Consider the following 19,239-nt stretch of genomic DNA (forward strand, 5'->3'; position numbering starts at 1 on the left):
CTCTGCTGCTTCCCCGTCTCTCACATTATAGGCAAATATGACACATGTAAAGCTTCTCTAAATGTCAGATAGTGTGCAGTGCTCATTCTGGAGAATAATGTATTTCGAGGGCATTTTGATTTTAACTCTTCATTTATGAAAATATGTTTGAAACGATCAAACTCTTGGGTAGTAAACTGTGTAACAGGCCATGCTCATGGTGATTAAACTTCTTAAATTAGATGTTTTCGTCAATTCTGGCAGATGAAAAATCTGAATTTATTAGAATCTATATCAACATCAGACTGTAACTGTTACAATTTGTTATTAATATTGAAGATGGAAATGAGTTACGGATTCGGAGGATGATATGAAGCTGAAGCTGGCTGTGTTTATAACATTATGCACAGATGACAGGTACGTTACTGTCATTTTAAACGTCTTTTCAGCAGCTGAGGTTGTCATCAAGCTGTAGGAGCCTACAAACATGTTTTTTAGATATTTTTCCTTGTGCGGTGGCACCTGCACTCTCTCTTTTCTGGTTTAATCATGTCAAATGACTTTTACAATTCACTGCAGATGATTAAAAATGCATATCATATTTTACAAAAACAAACAAAACAGCTTTAATAACTGAAAGCAGGAATTATAGCCTACATAATTATTATTTTATCATAATATTTTATTTTATTATAAAATTTACATGAATTCATTTGTTGGTCATGCTTTAACTACTAATAGTTAATTTCTCATTTCATTTCATTTTTATTTTTTCCACCATGTTAAGAACAAGATTTTTTTTTCAGTTATTTTCCCCTTTTGGTATCTATCTAAAACTAACAATTATTAACATTTAACATTAGTTGTATCAGCTTGGATTGTTAGGTTTTGTCGACATAATATTTGATCAAGAGTCTTAGTTTGTTAGCTAATGTTAGCTAACATTAACTAGCTAAACTTTAGCTGATCTTACTTTAAAGAATACTGTCTTTTGTATCAATGGTGCAACAATTTCAATTTCAGTTTTCTCTGCTCTGAAACACTGGGGTGTGTCCGCGCCACTGTCTCAGTGTCAAACACCACTGTGACCTGAAAAGGACCTGAAACATGGACACTCCGTCTAGCAGCTTTATTGGACATGTCCAGACATGTATGAGCCACCAGAGCCAGAGGACGGTGACAGGATGGTTTTATTTTTCTTCTTCTGTGTCGGGTCGTTGGAACTGAAGCGAGCTGACTTGAACTGCTGGGCTGATTTGGACTGAGAGAGTCGCTCAGTTAGTTTGTGACTTACCAGAGGGGTTCATGGGGGTTATACAGTATTGGAGGGCCCTTGGCTCCAGCACGACACCGAGCCGTGTTTCAGGTTCACCCCAAAAATCCTGAACAGTTTAAGTCTCACTCCATAATTCAGTACTACATAATTCTGAGTGCTCTCATATGTTTTCAGCAACTATTTCCTAACATGTGTGATGTGTTTAGAGGAAAAACTCTCTTTCCTTTACACAAACTTAAAATTACACAAGCTTTGTGCTGTCACTTCTGTTTGTTTGTTTGCAGTGGTTTGCTATTGATTTTTTTTCCCCAGGTTTGGACTTGTAACTCACTACAGCATGATTCATTTTCACGGGGTGTTTTATGTGAACGAATGTATTTATCAGTTACTAGTTTTGAAGATTTGTTTATATGACTGAATTGAACAGAACACAAAATGTCATTTCCAGCACAGCCCATATTCTCACAAGGTCAGGGTCCTTGATTATCTGTCGGCCTCCCTTTTCTATCTGTAAGTCGCTGTACTGTCAAAAGAGATGGAGAAACAAAATATATTTCAAAAAGATGTGAAGCATTTTCTCCCATTAAATACTCATAGTTTTACTTTGACCTGACTTACACAGTAGCAGGTTAACAGCTGTTTTGTTACGTAAATGAGATAATTCCCGAGTCTGAATTGCACTTGTGGTGATAACACAGCAGATAATTTTTCAAAAGTGAGACTTGATTTAACTACTGTGCCTTGCACATGACTTGAATGCTTGAACTTGGCCTTAGTATCCCACACAGAAAAAAAACACCATTTGATAAATTGTGCGTATTCATGACCTCACCATGACCTCTGCAGATCCTGAGAGCAGGAAGGCGGTGATTTGGTAGGCATAAACAAATATCTGGTGAAAGGAGAGTCACAGTGTGAATAAAGCCTTTAAGCCTGAGATGTCAGGAACATTATAAGTCTGTTTATTGTGAGTTGTTCTGTCTTAGCTCTCAATATTAGCCATTATACTTAATGCGTAGTTGCAACTTGTCAGGGCCGCTGGGGTTTCTGGTTCTTCTTTTTGTCATAATGTAACCTACCAAGTTATTGTACGTACATGCACCCTCCTAAATGAATGCATGTTCCTGCTGCGCTGTAGGGGGAGTTGTATTCAAAGCTCCAGGACAAACTTAGCTTGGGGGTGTGCAACAAGGATCGAGCTTGTGATGTCTTGAAGGAGTGCCGCGACAACCCTGGCACTAATCCAGGGAGACGCCGGACACTGGAGAGGGAATTGGCATCCTACCACCAGCCAACTGTGTGGGGTAAGAGTTTTTTGACTGAGTTATCACAGAATCTGAAGTAGAGTTTGGCTGGTGGACAATTCCATCATCCAGTCATCGACCGCTGAGCCATCGTGATTTAAAAGCCTTCTGTAATTTAGGTAGTGCGTCCCCTCTGAGCGCCAAAGACTTGTTGCTTAAGTTTCGTTTTTTGACACACAGGAGAGAAAATAAAAAGAAGCTGTTGCTGTTGTTCACTGTACTTTGTTTGTCTTTTTTTTTTTTTTTTTAACACCAGACAAAGTGTGGTTGCAAGATGAAGACCCTTTTAGATCCAGCGACAATATCAGTGTCCACTGCAGTGTTTCACTGTGGACATTGTTGTATGTCAGTGTGGTAGACATCGCCCAACCCTAATCAGAAGTGGGTGTGTACAATGCAATTTATATACATCCCATTAGATCTGATACCTTTTAAGATCTGCATAAACTGTAATGCATTTCATTTAAGTTTTTAAATGCAATTATTCTGTAGAAGTATTTTGGTATGCAAAACTAAAGTTTAACCCGTCCCTACGCTGCAGATATACTCATGATATATACTCATAATACTGTAATTAAGTAGTTTTTTTGGGTACTTGGTAGATTTTCAAGTCTGTACTTTTGCTCGTATTTAAGTGTGCAATGCAAAGGTGTAATCTACTCAGTTACTTTTAAAATCATAGTTGAGTACTGAGTACAATTTTAATTAGTATCCAAACCTTTCATCTGCATTTTAGTAGCTAATCGGGTGATCTGATCACAAATTGGCCAGTGAAAAAAAAAAGACATACAAACGAAAAACAAAACAAAATGCTGCAGCAGCACAGGTTTGTAGTAAGGATGTTAATGATTGATCATTAAGCAACAAATTGCTGTTAAGAATTTAACCAATAAAAAATTTATTCATGGATATTTAATTAATAGACACAGCAGCAATTGCAACTCATTTGACATTGTTTTGTCTGGCAGAGACGTTTGCAGCCATTCTTAGACTTAAAACGAGAAAAAATGACCAAAAAGTGTAAAACAAATTTATAAAAAATTATGAATTGATTATTATTTTCAATTACTGGTTCAAGAAAACGTATATAAAATTTTCTACCCTAGTTTGGAGAGGTGACTGTGATATCAACAGTTAAAAGTAACTAATACTCTGAGTAGTTTTTGCACTGAATACTATGTACTTTTACTTAAATATATTTCTAATACCAGTACTTTTACTTGTAATTGAGCAATATTTTAGCAGTGTAACAACACTGAGTATACACCCCTTAAAAGGTAATAAATGCTAAGGTTTTGGTTGAAAGGAAAATTAGTAAAAGGGATGCTACAAAGATTTACAACAGTCTGTATTTCATGTGACAGATTTATTCAGCCATAGATCTTTTCATTGAGTGGGTTGTTGCAAAATCCATCCACACTAAAGCAGCCACTCAGGTGTCCACGAAAATAGTCAACACTCTACTTGACTTTGGACGAGTAGAGAGGATTGTTATTGACCAAGGGCGTGAATTTGTAAAGGTACAGTTCTGAAAACACATTGTATATGTGACCTAGAACATCTGAAGTCGAATCACCTCTTTCAAGCTAAGTACCATACTCTAATATATCTGCAAATCAGCAGTGGTGTTTCTGAGGCTCTGGGTGCCAAATGCTGCATTGCATTAGCTTGCCATCTCCAAGCAAACGGACAGAATGATCGCAACAAAAGAACAATAAAAAACGCGCTTGGTAAGTACTGTGGGGAACAACAAAATGATTGGGATGTCCATCTAAGGAGCAATGTGTTGAGCGTCAACACCTCTAAACAGGTAATGTTGTGTAATGACTGCAGACAGAATTCAATCAAGATAGAAACTGTAAAACGCTATTCATTGTTCTCTTTTTATACATAGTTAAACCAAGTACACACCATGTGGTGCATTATTTGGAAGGCACCCTCGCACCCCTGGTTTCATCAACATGAGGATGACAACAATGTTACCGTGACTACTGATGAAGCAGAAGAAACACAAAGAGGCCAAGACTGCACAAGTCACACATCTATGTGCAAAGATGATGGTAATCTGGAAAGAAATAAATCTATTTCTTTTCGTATTTTTCTCAGATTTACCAGAACAAAAAGATTTCACAGGGTAAACAAAAGCAGACATATAAAACACGCAAAACAAAGAATGTGAAATCATTCCACCTTAAAGCTGGTAATGAGGTTTTGAAAGCAAACAGAAGAATAATAAAAAGGGTGAAAAGGAAGTTGACCGGAAACAAATTGGTCTGGGCTTTATGACGTAGCCTCCATTTCAGACAGGGGTGTGGCGATGCTGTCCAACATGACAGGGTCTCAGCTGAGAACATAAATGTCTCACAGCTGAAGCCTTTCATCCGACCTAAGTTGAGAGGTATTATAATAATATAAGGACACACTCTAAGTGGACTGTGTATGTGGTACTTCCATGATACTGTATTCTTCCCGATATCTCGACTGAGAGGAACTGTTTCAGTGGTCCCTACAAGAGACAGTTTCTAAAGTACATATATTGCAGTTTAATCTGGTGTATCTGTGGCAGTAAGGAATAGACTTTAACTCTTGATTGTTCATTTGATAAAGACAATAGTGTAATGTGTTTTGCAATACATCACTGTGAAATTCAACAAGTAGGTTTCTGGGTGAAGGTTTGACATTTGTAGACAGTAAAATTGGCCTTGACTTAAATTGCCTTATTCACAGATGTTTCATGGAAAATAAATTTGCATGTCATCTATGTAACAACGGTACTAAATTTTGGGTTTATATATGATATGTCCCAGTGATGGCATATGCGCAGAACAGCGGGGGGTCGAGCGTGGAGCCTTGGGGAACACCACAGGTCAAACAGGCCACAAAAGAGGGGGCATCACAAGCCGCTGAACCTGTCTGGATCAGTATCCCTGATGCCAACACACTTTTCAAGGCAAGGCCAACAGAAATGGGCATAAGACTATGACTGTATTGTTGGTTGCATGTATTGACTCTGCAGCAAATTTCTTTTATTTTGAAACTTCAGTGTTAGAGGTGTAGCGTCCTCATGGATGGCTGTCAAGTCATTGTATAACGGTCAAGGAGTCAGTCATGTCGGGGTGTAAACATAGACTGATGTCTCGAAACATCTTGGTTAACTAAAGTCCAAACCCCGTCTGTGAAGGACCTCTTTGGGAAGGACCCTATGCCTTGCCTTGTATTGAGCACCGTTAGGACAGTGTAACTTTTGAGGAATCCTTTGGACTGGAAAGTATGAAGTAGCACAGGATAGTGCAGGTGGTTAAACTTTCAGCGGTTGCTTTGGTTGATGGAGCTGCTGGCTATTCCAAACCCTCGCTGCCCGCACAGTGTCATCACTTATTGATAGCAAAAAGACATTCTCCTGCCCTTTCCTTTTGTTGCTTCCACTCCTCTGCGCCCTTTGTGTAACACTGCCAAGTACGCTGAGTGCAGTGTTTTAGATATACCTGTTTCTTTGCAGCATATTGTTGTTCTCAACAGTCAGCTCATCGGGGAAACCAAAGAATGGTCTCACTTCATCTGGAACGCTGCATGCCCATGTTTGTCATCCTTTTTGAATGGTGCACTAAGTGTTCTTGAGTGCTGCCCACAACTGTGTATTTGGAGACTTCCTCCAGGCAAAGTGGAAAAATCAGCTGGACAACCATCACCGCAAACTCCTCTTGTTCCTCCTTGTGGGGACTGAAGTTCTGTCTTGTAGTGAACGGAAGCGTCGGTGGATTTAACTTTTCTTGTTTACTAGAGTCTGGATTTCTGTAGCCCCAAAATTGCTCCAAGCATGTGAGGGACATGTGAACATCTACACATTGAACCATGATATTCTAATTTATGAACTTTCCAAATGTAACTTCCTGATAAAACTCTTCAATAGTTCCAATTCTGTTTGATCAGTAACAATGAGAAGTTATCTTAATTAGAGACTATAAACTTCAGTTTATACAAGAATCATGTCTCCGTGCAGATATATATATATGAGAGACATATGCGGACGATATAACTATATATTTATACAATAGAACTATCTCGTGAGCTTCCACCCAGTTGTCACAGCACATACAGTCTATAGCAGCATGGTTTGAAAACTCACCTCTCAATCTTCATGCTCGGAAAACTGCTATAATCTTACAGCTCACTACAGTTTATATATAAATGACTTACCTAGAATCATGTCTTTATGCAGATATTCAGATATATGCAGAAAATATAGTTGTATAATGACTGATAAAACTATCTCGTCAGCTTCTGCCCAGCAGTTGCAGCGCTCAGCAGCACAGTTTGAAAACTTAATTCCAAAATTAAGAAATCTGTGTCTGCTTGCTTTTTTCCAGGACTCAGCCCTCCTCAGAAGTCCACAAATTAAACTTAAAGATTAATGGATGATGTATTGATCAGATTAAATGTCTTGGGCTTGTCTGAGTTTCCAGACTAAAATTGGAGAAACATGTTAAAATGGTGAGTAAACTTGTTTACCATTTTATGCAGTCTACATATTTTATGCATTCTATGATCTTGTCACATTTAAGTCATTGTGTAACTTCTTGGTCATACTCAGCTACTAATACAATCAAGCTTCTTGTGATAATATATGATCATAAAACTAAAATTTTGGAGAGTAAGTTGAGTAAGGCAGTAAGAGAATAAGTATGTTAAGTTTTGGTCATTTCATTTGTTAATATTTAACTCACACATAATTGCCTAAAGGCTCCTAAGGTGCATAGCAGCCTGGTGACTCACCAGATTTCTGGCTCAGTCACTCAGGACGCCTCTGTGGGAAACTGTAAGATTTTTGTGAATCCTCACTTGGACAGACTGTCTTTTCAACATGTGGAACTCTTTGCCTACAAAACTCATAAATGATCCTGACTGGGATCATTTCAAAGTCTACTAGAAGAGTTGCTGGTCAGCTTAATCACTTTTATGGTGATTTTACTGCATCATTGCATTTGCTTGTCCTGTGCTGCTCAATATGTATTCTGCTATTTGGGTTTGTGTATTTTAGAGCAGTGGTTCCCAACCTTTTTTTTTCCTTGAAGCCCACACTACTTGTATCTATGGAAAGCTGTGCCCTCCCAGCTGGAACACAGACTTTTGTATAAATTGCAAGGTTCATATAAACGCTGTAAATCCTTGAAAACACTTGAATTTTAATGGAGTGTTTTCAAGGTTTGAACAGTGCTTGAGTTTTAGATAAAGTGCTTGAAACTGCTTGAAATCACATTACTTTCATAATGAATTGCTACCTGACTGAATTAGTTAGTTCACTTTTTAGATAAAGAAATAAAATAAGTCAGATATTCACTGAGCCAGATTGCACAGTAAGTTAACAGTTAATCGTTTATCAATTGATTGCCAAATAAAAATTTAACAGATTAAACATGTATTAATCAATTGATAATTAATCAGCAGTCTAAAAATTCCATTAACTGCAACTCATTTGACATTGTTTTGTCTGGTGAAGCCATACATTGGATAAGGAAACTTAAAATTAAATTTCAAATGAGAAAAAAAAGAGGAAAAAAACAAAGAAAAATGTTAGTTAAGGAAAATGCACAAGTTTCATAACCCTTATAGGAAGCCAAGTCTACTTACAGACAGGTGACACACTTTGAAACATGAAACTCTCTATCACAAAAGATTATTGCATTAAATCAGATGCTATTGTGCTTTTATCAGCCAAAATTAAGAGGTAAAATGATCATTTTGTATATAAATATGTCAATTACCAGCTGTAAGGTGCTGGAAAAACCTGAAAATGAACCTTGAACATGCTTGAAAAGTGCTTCAATTTGACTTTGGAAACCATGTATGAACCCTGAAATTGTGATTTTACTTAACATGTGCAAATATGATTTTGAGGACCTCCTAGCAGATTAAGTCTTGGGGACCCCCTGTGATTTCTGGTGCCCCCTAAGGGTGGCCCAGACCCCAGGTTGGGAACCAGTGTTTTAGAGGACACCCTAGGAATAAACATTGCATATTAAATTAGGCTATAAATGCTATGGTATGTGGCATTGTTTCATGGCACGCATGTGTCCCTATGCAAATAAACAAATTAAATTGATTAAACCTTGAGTGATTCCCTAATATCCAATATGGACATAATTCTTAGGTATAATGGGCTGTGCAACACAAACTTACACTCTTTTTTTCTTTTCCTCTCTCTACTATTTTATTCACTGGGCTACTCTGCCAATATTTGTTTGGAACTTTTCATAAGCTGTGCAGGAACTACAGCCTGCACAGAGGTGTGCAGAATAATGAGGCATAATCTAATTTGATTGAGCAAAAGCAGCACCTGACATCTGCACAGCTACTGTAGTATATACTGGGTGGTGAATACCTGAAAGCTTTACTCAAATCATTTGGCTCTATGCAAATGCAGACGTTAATCTCATGTTAATGTACACCAGCCATATTAGAAACTCATTCTATAGGCTCCTGCGCTCCTGAAGCTCTCCTTTCACATCTTTCTATATTGATAATGTGATGCATCTTGTGCGCTGTAGCATGCATCGCTGCTCTTGTTCATTTCAATTTGCCTTAAATTTTGTTGCAGTGTTGTATTAGCGACGTGCAGTGAGACAAACCTTTGCTATGCCGTTTCTTGACTTCACCTACAGTATTTGGCAGGTGTGTACGGCTCTGGCTGATGTTAGATCACACTCTCAGTGGGAAAAATCTCACACTGTCACTACTAATACCACAAACCGGTGTGTCTTTAATAAGCTTAACCTGCACGCCACCAAAATTGCAGTTTTCAGTTTAATTTTTCACATACAGTACAATATGGCTCAATTATTCCCCCGGGTTTCTGATAGCTTGATTTAAGGTTATCCCGTTCTGGATTTTGTTTTCATGTACTGAGTGCACAACGTCGCCTTGCTCTGAGAAAAACTGCTGGTGAATGAGCTCTCTCTTTCAATAGCCTGCGATCCTTCAAGACTGTGTTAAGTAACACACTTTGCAGTCAACAGTTTTCACTGGGACTGTTTCTTCAGCAGAAAGTAGTTCCAATAAAAACTGTCCAGATTGTGTTTTCCTGACTAACCGGGGCATTACTTCTAGAAAGAGATTTTTCAAATGTTATTTTTTAGTGCTGTGAGCACCAGCAGCAACACTCCATTCCCCCTGAAATGTATTGGTGTGTCAACAGGAATCTCCAAGACTGATAAGTCAAAACATGGTCAAATAAAACCAAAATTACCCGCTAGATACCAGTAGAGGTGAGTAAAAAGTGTATTTGTCTGTGATTTGGATGTACTGACCTTCATAATTCTGTATGTTTTGTATGCTTAGTATGAGAGGGGAGTGTACAGTGATGTTTTTAATGTGAAAATAAACTTTTAAAGAAATAGTAGAGCAATGATAAATGTGTATTCTGAGTTTGCCACGTTAGAGAAACATGTTATTAACTACCCAGCCAAATTTAAATGATTAAAACAAAGTTTTTAAAATATATATATATATATAATTAAATCTCAAAATCATGAGAAAATTAGCAGTTTTCTCTGCTAAAACACTGTGGACGTGTCCGCTGCACTGTGTTGGTGTCAAACACCACAACCTGAAAATGACCTGAAACATGGACGCTCTGTCTAGCAGCTTTAGTGGACACATCCAGACATGTTTGAGCCACCAGAGCCAGAGGACGGTGACAGGATGGTATTTTTCTTTCGTCTGTGCCAGGTTGTTGGAACTGAAGTGAGCTGAAGCGAACTGCTTGGCTGATTTGGACTGAGAGAAACACTGAAGGTATGTTCGTAACTGATGGTCAGGGAGGGTCAGGGGAGGGGCAGCTGGTGATGTTTTATTTGTCTGTTCGAGGGCCTTATATAGTGTTTGGAGACCATGGTTCCAGCACGTCACCAAGCCAGGTTTCTGGTCCACCCAAAAGAATCCTGAACACAGAAATCATCAACATGTATTTTTTTCTTCGGTGTTGGGTTGTTGGAACTGATGTGGGCTGAAGTGAACGCACAAATTGTGAACTAAAGATGGTCTAACTCCATAATTCAATGCCACATATTTCTTCCACATATTTTTTTTAGCAATGTTTCTAAGATGTATAATATTTTGAGAAGAAAAATTCCCTTTTTCCTTTACACAGATTTAAAATGTCATTGCATGATTGCATGATGCTAGGTGGTCTGCTTTATTCCAGCACCTTCATGTGGTAACTCTAATTGGAATGGATTGGCTTTACTTGTAAAAGCTAACACAGCACGCTACATTTCTCCATTAAAGGATGAGGACATCGAAGTTATGTCTGATTCTGATGTCATTAAATGTAAAAGGTACATGTCAAAACATATTCAGGGTTTTAACCGGTCTAAAGAAAAACTTAATGCACTTAATGTGCTTGGCATTTCCAGTTAAATTGCAGTCTCATTAAGTAACTATGTCCCACGGTGACAATGCAAAGTGATAACTTTTTTCATAACTCTGCTTCAGAAAGGTGACTATTTGCATACAGTTGGGTGCATTTCTCTCAGATTCAACTGGTTGTAGCCAGCAGAACAGACTGGGAGGTTTGTTATCGGTTGCTGGCTCAAATCCAACAGCTGTTTACAATGTCAGAGAATGAGAATCACTTTGCACTTTGAACCACTAACTGGGTTTCCCGGGGTTGAGCGATGCATTTACAGCAAATCTGCAGGTTAAATTTAGACCTTTTTAAGACCATTGTGAATGCAATTTAAGACCTATTTCACATTGGTACTGGTAAAAAAGGGGCTATGAAGGAAAATGAGTCCCAGAATAACTTGTTAAGTAATTTATTCACATTCTGACATGACTACACATAACTGTGTGTACGCAATAATCATTTTCAGCACGCTACTTTTTTGACATTTCGCATGTTATGCCTAGAACAAAGGAAACACGTAACACATCTAGTAGATAAGACACAGACGTTGGCAAGAGCAGACCAAAAAGTTGCAAAAGGACTCCCACACATTGTCTAACTTGCAACATATCATTTATTTGCGATGTTTTGCTACTAGACCTTTGCATGATGAAGGACTAGTACGTTGCATGTTGTGTCTGCACATTTTAAGCTTTTAGTGTAGCATTTCATGGTGTTTAGTCTGGTGTACATTTTGAGTAACAATAGTCAAGTGACCATTGTCGTCATAGTCAGTTGACCCTCATAAAATATGCTGAACTTCATCATGGTTAACAGTGTCACAGTTTGGTTAGGTTGAGGCAACAACTGAGGATACATAATTAGAAAGACTACACACCAAATGGTTGTGTAAGTGATGCCATGACTTTCTCCCTCAAAAAGCTAACATTAGCCACTGAAGCTATGTGTGTTTTCACACCAGGACGTATCTTCCTCGTTCTTCCTCTTCTTGCCTGATAAAAAGCCCAGGAGTCGCGGGTAAGACAACATTACAACGTATACTGTGCAAGACGAGAGATGCAGTACACTGAACGGTTTCACACAAAACTGAAGTACAACAAACCTACCACATGTTCTTGTCTTGTAAAATCATCCTTTAAAATGCCAAACATAATGTGTGTAATTCATGGCACAATTCAAATGGGAACAAAAAGTTATTTGTCTCTCACCATAGACTACTGTTAGTATTTTTTTCTGAAGTTAGGTCCCATGGGGCACACAGGAAGGGGAGGGACTTTGCTTCTCTATTGTTTCCACTCAGTTTAACTCCATCTATATTGAGCGAAGCATTTAGAGACTTGTCAGTCTAGCCTCACTGTGCTTTGATTGCTCACTTATTTCTGTGTGCTTCTCTATTGCTGTCTAGAATATTTGAGTCACAGTGCCTGGTTTGTGTGTAAAAAAAGGTGCAAAAAATCCCTCAAAGTAAACAGGAAGTGAAAAAAAATGAGAAAGGTAGAAATATGGCATTTATTCCGTAATCTCTGAGCACGGACATCGCACTATTTGATGGTGGAAAGTTAGTGGGCTGGCAGACAGAATGTCAGTCTGAGACGATTTGTCATGCAGGGCCTGACGGGTCTCCATTCAGTTTCAGACACTCTGGCCCAATGTTTGCACGGCTGACAGGATTGTCAGAGCTATTTGTCACAGCTCTGTTTAGTGATCAGATTGGTTGTACCCTCTGTGGCCTCTTCTTCTCCTGTCCACAATAAATGGCAACAGTTAAACCTTTTACTCTTAATCAAATTATCCGCGCTCTCCACGGATGTTTGTTTTCTCCTTTCCAACTTCAATGACATACGAAGACAGAGGTCCACATTCAGGTGACGTTTGCCAGCCAGACTGACCAAATCAGAATGATACGGATGTCCTGCACCGTCAGAGACATCATTACTCTGAATAAAAGTTTGAAAGTTTGCATAAAGACATAAGGAGTGGGTCTGGACTTCACAAAGACAACTGAGAGCTATCAAATATGCCAGCAAATAAATAAATGACAGCTGTTCAGTACTTGAGTCAAAGTATAGATACTCTTGGTCAAATATTACTCAACTACAAGTGAAAGTTGCTCAGTCAGAATTTTACTTGAGTTAAAGTACCAGAGTACTTGGTTTTTAAAAATCACATCATAACATTAGATTGAAGATAACTGTAAGAAGTTCTCCAAGTCTGTTAAATAACTGAGATTTCTTTCTGTCCTCAGAGGCAGTATATACATGAATTATGCTGTATTTTTCACCCCGATAAAAACAATCCAACTTTAAAAGCTACCTGGAATAATGAATAATTATAATAACATCTTGAGATTTAATTTTGTCTTTCTCCTGCCATCACCATTACCGCTTTTTGTTTGAATGAAAGAGGGAGAGTTTGCTTGTTCTTGTTACAGAGAGCGCCTGGATGATGTATTTCCACTTTTACATCAATCCCATTTGAGAGGAGCTACTGTGATTGGTTTCCTTTAGTGAGGAACACAGCATGTGACCAACTGCATTTTAGAAAAGAAAAAAACACCAACAGCTGACTTCAAAGCTCAGTCGAAAAGTAACAACAACCTTCCTACAAATGTAGTGGAGTCAAAAGTACAATATTTGTCTTTGAAATGTAGTGGAGTGAAAGTCAGAAGTTTCCAAAGAAACAAATACTCAAGTAAAGTACAGATACTCAAAAAATGTACTTAAGTACAGTACTCAAGTAAATGTACTTCACTACTGTCCACCACTGAGCAGGTCCCATCCTACCCTAAGACCCCCCTTTGCAACCCGCCCTTGACCATCATCCTGTAAGGGAACGGGTTGTGTTCAGCCAGAGGAAGGCTTAGACCTTCCTGGTGCAACAGGCCCATATGAGTGTTCTACACGGAACACTCAGGCTACGAGTACAGCCATCGTAGCCACGGGCCTGTTGGCAACCCGCCCCTTAAGTCATCCTGTAAGGGAGCGGATTGGCTTGAACTTAGTCTATAATCATCTACTCGACCTATATATACTAACATTTGCACCTGTGACATCACTGTGACGTCATCAGCTGTGACATCAGCTGTGATGTCATCATCTGTGATGTCACAGCACATGCTGATGCTTTTGAACTGGTGAAATCATCTCTGAGCTCACATAACCTAAAAAAAATATGTGAACTGTAACATCATCAGTGAGGTAATACAACAGACCAACCCTTTTATTTGGTTGGGCACCTTGTTCTGTATTAGGCACCCTGGAAAAATAAAAATAAATAAATAAATAAATAAATAAATAAATAAAAGTGGCCTGTATGGCTGTCTCTGACTGGGCGTAGGATTCATGCCTGGTCTAAGTTAGAGGAAGGCTTCAACAGTGTTGGTGCAGCAGGTCCCATCCTACCCTAAATCCCCCCTTTGCAACCCGCCCTTGACCTGTAAGGGAACGGGTTGTGTTCAGCCAGAGGAAGGCTTAGACCTTCCTGGTGCAACAGGCCCATATGAGTGTTCTACACGGAACACTCAGGCTACGAGTACAACCATCGTAGCCACGGGCCTGTTGGCAACCCGCCCCTTAAGTCATCCTGTAAGGGAGCGGGTTGGCTTGAACTTAGTCTATAATCATCTACTCGACCTATATATACTAACTTTTGCACCTGTGACATCACTGTGACGTCATCAGCTGTGACATCAGCTGTGATGTCATCATCTGTGATGTCACAGCACATGCTGATGCTTTTGAACTGGTGAAATCATCTCTGAGCTCACATAACCTAAAAAAAATATGTGAACTGTAACATCATCAGTGAGGTAATACAACAGACCAACCCTTTTATTTGGTTGGGCACCTTGTTCTGTATTAGGCACCCTGGAAAAATAAAAATAAATAAATAAATAAATAAATAAATAAATAAAAGTGGCCTGTATGGCTGTCTCTGACTGGGCGTAGGATTCATGCCTGGTCTAAGTTAGAGGAAGGCTTCAACAGTGTTGGTGCAGCAGGTCCCATCTTACCCTAAGTCCCCCCTTTGCAACCCGCCCTTGACCTGTAAGGGAACGGGTTGCGTTCAGCCAGAGGAAGGCTTAGACCTTCCTGGTGCAACAGGCCCATATGAGTGTTCTACACGGAACACTCAGGCTACGAGTACAGCCATCGTAGCCACGGGCCTGTTGGCAACCCGCCCCCCAAGTCATTCTGTAAGGGAGCGGGTTGGCTTGAACTTAGTCTATAATCATCTGCTTGACCTATATATCCTAACTTTTGCACCTGTGACATCACTGTGACGTCATCAGCTGTGACATCAGCTGTGATGTCATCATCTGTGATGTTACAGCACATGCTGATGCTTTTGAACTGGTGAAATCATCTCTGAGCTCACATAACCTAAAAAAAAATGTGAACTGTAACATCATCAGTGAGATAATAAAACAGGCCAATCCTTTTAAGTGGTTGGGCACCTTGTTCTGTATTAGGCACCCTGCAAAAATAAATAAATAAATAAATAAAAGCATCCTGTATGGCTGTCTCTGACTGGGCGTAGGATTCATGCCTGGTCTAAGTTAGAGGAAGGCTTCAACAGTGTTGGTGCAGCAGGTCCCATCCTACCCTAAATCCCCCCTTTGCAACCCGGCCTTGACCTGTAAGGGAACGGGTTGTGTTCAGCCAGAGGAAGGCTTAGACCTTCCTGGTGCAACAGGCCCATATGAGTGTTCTACACGGAACACTCAGGCTACGAGTACAACCATCGTAGCCACGGGCCTGTTGGCAACCCGCCCCTTAAGTCATCCTGTAAGGGAGCGGGTTGGCTTGAACTTAGTCTATAATCATCTACTCGACCTATATATACTAACTTTTGCACCTGTGACATCACTGTGACGTCATCAGCTGTGACATCAGCTGTGATGTCATCATCTGTGATGTCACAGCACATGCTGATGCTTTTGAACTGGTGAAATCATCTCTGAGCTCACTTACCCTAAAAAAACTCCACTGAACTGTAACGTCATCAGTGAGATAATAAAACAGGCCAACCCTTTTATTTGGTTGGGCACCTTGTTCTGTATTAGGCACCCTGGAAAAATAAGTAAATAAATAAATAAATAAATAAAAGCGTCCTGTATGGCTGTCTCTGACTGGGCGTAGGATTCATGCCTGGTCTAAGTTAGAGGAAGGCTTCAACAGTGTTGGTGCAGCAGGTCCAGTGGTGGACAAAGTACTCAACCCCAGTACTTGAGTCAAAGTATAGATACTCTTGGTCAAATATTACTCAACTACAAGTGAAAGTTGCTCAGTCAGAATTTTACTTGAGTTAAAGTACTAGAGTACTTGGTTTTAAAAATACTTAAGCATTTAGAAGTACATGTTTTTTAATAATACTTAAGTATTCAAAAGTACAAATTACAAAGTACATTTTCTAATATCAATACATGTTGTATTGTTTTCATGATGCATTTACAGAACCTTGTAACTCTCTGAAACCATCTAATGATGCACTGATGCTTGTAAACCACTCTGCTACACAAAGCCTACAGAAACACCTATAAAAACTTCAGCATAGAAATACAATCAAAACCAAAAACCAGTTATTGTAATTTTCTGATGTAACTGTATTAAAATCACATCATAACATTAGATTGAAGATAACTGTAAGAAGTTCTCTAAGTCTGTTAAATAACAGATTTCTTTCTGTCCTCAGAGGCAGTATATATACATGAATTATGCTGTATTTTTCACCCCGATAAAAACAATCCAACTTTAAAAGCTACCTGGAATAATGAATAATTATAATAACATCTTGAGATTTAATTTTGTCTTTCTCCTGCCGTCACCATTACCACTTTTTTTTTGAATGAAAGAGGGAGAGTTTGCTTGTTCTTGTTACAGAGAGCACCTGGATGATGTATTTCCACTTTTACATCAATCCCATTTGAGATTGTGATTGGTTTTCTTTAGTGAGGAACACAGCATGTGACCAACTGCATTTTAGAAAAGAAAAAAACACCAACAGCTGACTTCAAAGCTCAGTCGAAAAGTAACAACAACCGTCCTACAAATGTAGTGGAGTCAAAAGTACAATATTTGTCTTTGAAATGTAGTGGAGTGAAAGTCAGAAGTTTCCAAAAAAACAAATACTCAAGTAAAGTACAGATACTCAAAAAATGTGCTTAAGTACAGTACTCAAGTAAATGTACTTCACTTCTGTCCACCACTGCTCTTACCTCCATGGGGCCCCTAACCAACCGGAGAGCCATGTAAACCATTTGCCACACAATCACACCTGACACCTCGGTGCCCCCACTACAGTCCTCTCTCTTTTAAAACTGTTAGCTCCATCTGTCAGTCAAAGAATAAGTAGATCTACTATATAGAACAGAAAGAGGTACAAAAACAATATTTATTGGATAGAATATTTTGTGTAGAATCTTAAGATAAGTGAATATTGACATCAAAATAAGTAAGAAATAATAAAATGTAGAAAAATACTAAAACATAACACTGAGCTTTGGGTCCAATGCTAGGTAATTATTCAGTTAATTCAATATTTAATCAATCATCAGTCTCTATCAATCCATTAATTTCCATCTTCCATTAGTCCAGAGTTGTAATTAGACATAGACAGTAACAAAGCATATTTACACCAAGTACTGCACTTATTCTGTACTTTCTATTTTATCCAACTTTATGTTTCTACACTACATCCCAGAGGAAAATACTGCACTTTTTAATCCACAAAGCTGAAAAAAGGATGTTTTCTGACATTTTTTAGAAATATAAATGGTTTTCACAGGACAGTGGTGCTACAGACATTTGATGGTCTTATAGACCATGATGCATTGCTGTAGATTAAACTAGCCAACAGTGGCCTATGAAGTAGTTAAAATGAGCTCAACCTTTAACATCTACAGCAGGAAACAGCAGAAACATTGAAGCAATAATATTCATCCAGAAACATCAGACACTGACAGAGAACATTTCACTGCAACATGAATACTTTGAGTACATTTATCTGATAATATTTCCATACTTTTACTTGTAGCAAAGTATTTTTGCAGTGTGATATTAGTACTCTTGTTTCATTAAAGGATTTGAATACATTTTACACACCCGGTCACCTCAGAGGAGTCGCATCATGTCCATGTATGGTCTGGACAGACAGGTCTTCACAGAGGCTGCTGTGGGAAACTGTGCACATGCATATGTTCACGCGTCACACATCATCTTTTCTGAGCTACAGACTACAAACGCTGCTGCACGCTGGCGCTCATTAAATGTGATAACTAGCTGTACTTCATTCTCACTTCTGCCAGAGACAAAGTCACAGAGCAGCTCTGGATGTGTCTATAAGCAGGACACAGACAGACAGACTGCAGCTCAGCTAACAAACAGACAGACCGAGGGAGGAGCAGCAACTTAATGTTACTGTGAATGAATTATATCAACCTTGGAGAGGAGCAAACACAAGTTTACCTGATTACTGTTCATTCGTGGTGTATTTATTTCTTCATGCAAAGCTGAAAACACTCACACTTGCTTTGACATGAGCAGGAGGTGGGGCCCTTGTGTAGTGTGTGTAGGACTCTGTATAAGTATATAGGACTAGGCTTGGTTGAAACACACAATGTATGTGCTAAGTAGGGCCTGTGAAATTGGTCATAAAAGGCAAACTAAAGCATTACGTGCAGATAAAAAATATTTTTAAAACTAGATTTGTACATATAAAACCACATTTCCCTGAAAAACTTATTTTCTAATTTGGCTGCAGGGAGGGCAACGTTGGTTACTTAGCTGGAGTCGGTCCACCAATTTAGTCCAGAGTAAAAGATCTCCACTGCTGGATGGATTTGTCAGAATTCTGATATGAATGTTCGTCTTCCTCTCAGGCTGAATTATAATAAGTTTTGTGATCCCTGACTCTACCTGGAGGGTTGCCATCGCATCAAAATTTCAGTTGGGTTTAAAGGTCCGGTGTAAGATTTATTGGCAGAATATGACAGAAATTGAATATAATATTCATAAGTATGTTTTCATAAGTCTATAATCACCTAAAAATAAGGATTTTATTTCGTTTGCTTAGAATTAGTTCTACATATCTACAAGAGGGGTGGGTGCTCTTCCACAAAGTCTGCCATGTTGGATTTCTACAGTGGACAAACCAAACACTGGCTCAAGAGATGCCACTGTCATTTTACTAGCTTGGAAGGGGAGGGTGAGGTGAGTTGGTTGCAGCAAGCTCACCACTAGATGCCACTAAATCCTTCATACTGGTTCATTAGGACC

The sequence above is a fragment of the Lutjanus erythropterus genome, chromosome 16, assembly GCF_056507025.1.
Source record: "Lutjanus erythropterus isolate fLutEry1 chromosome 16, fLutEry1.hap2, whole genome shotgun sequence".
NCBI lineage: Eukaryota > Metazoa > Chordata > Actinopteri > Lutjaniformes > Lutjanidae > Lutjanus > Lutjanus erythropterus.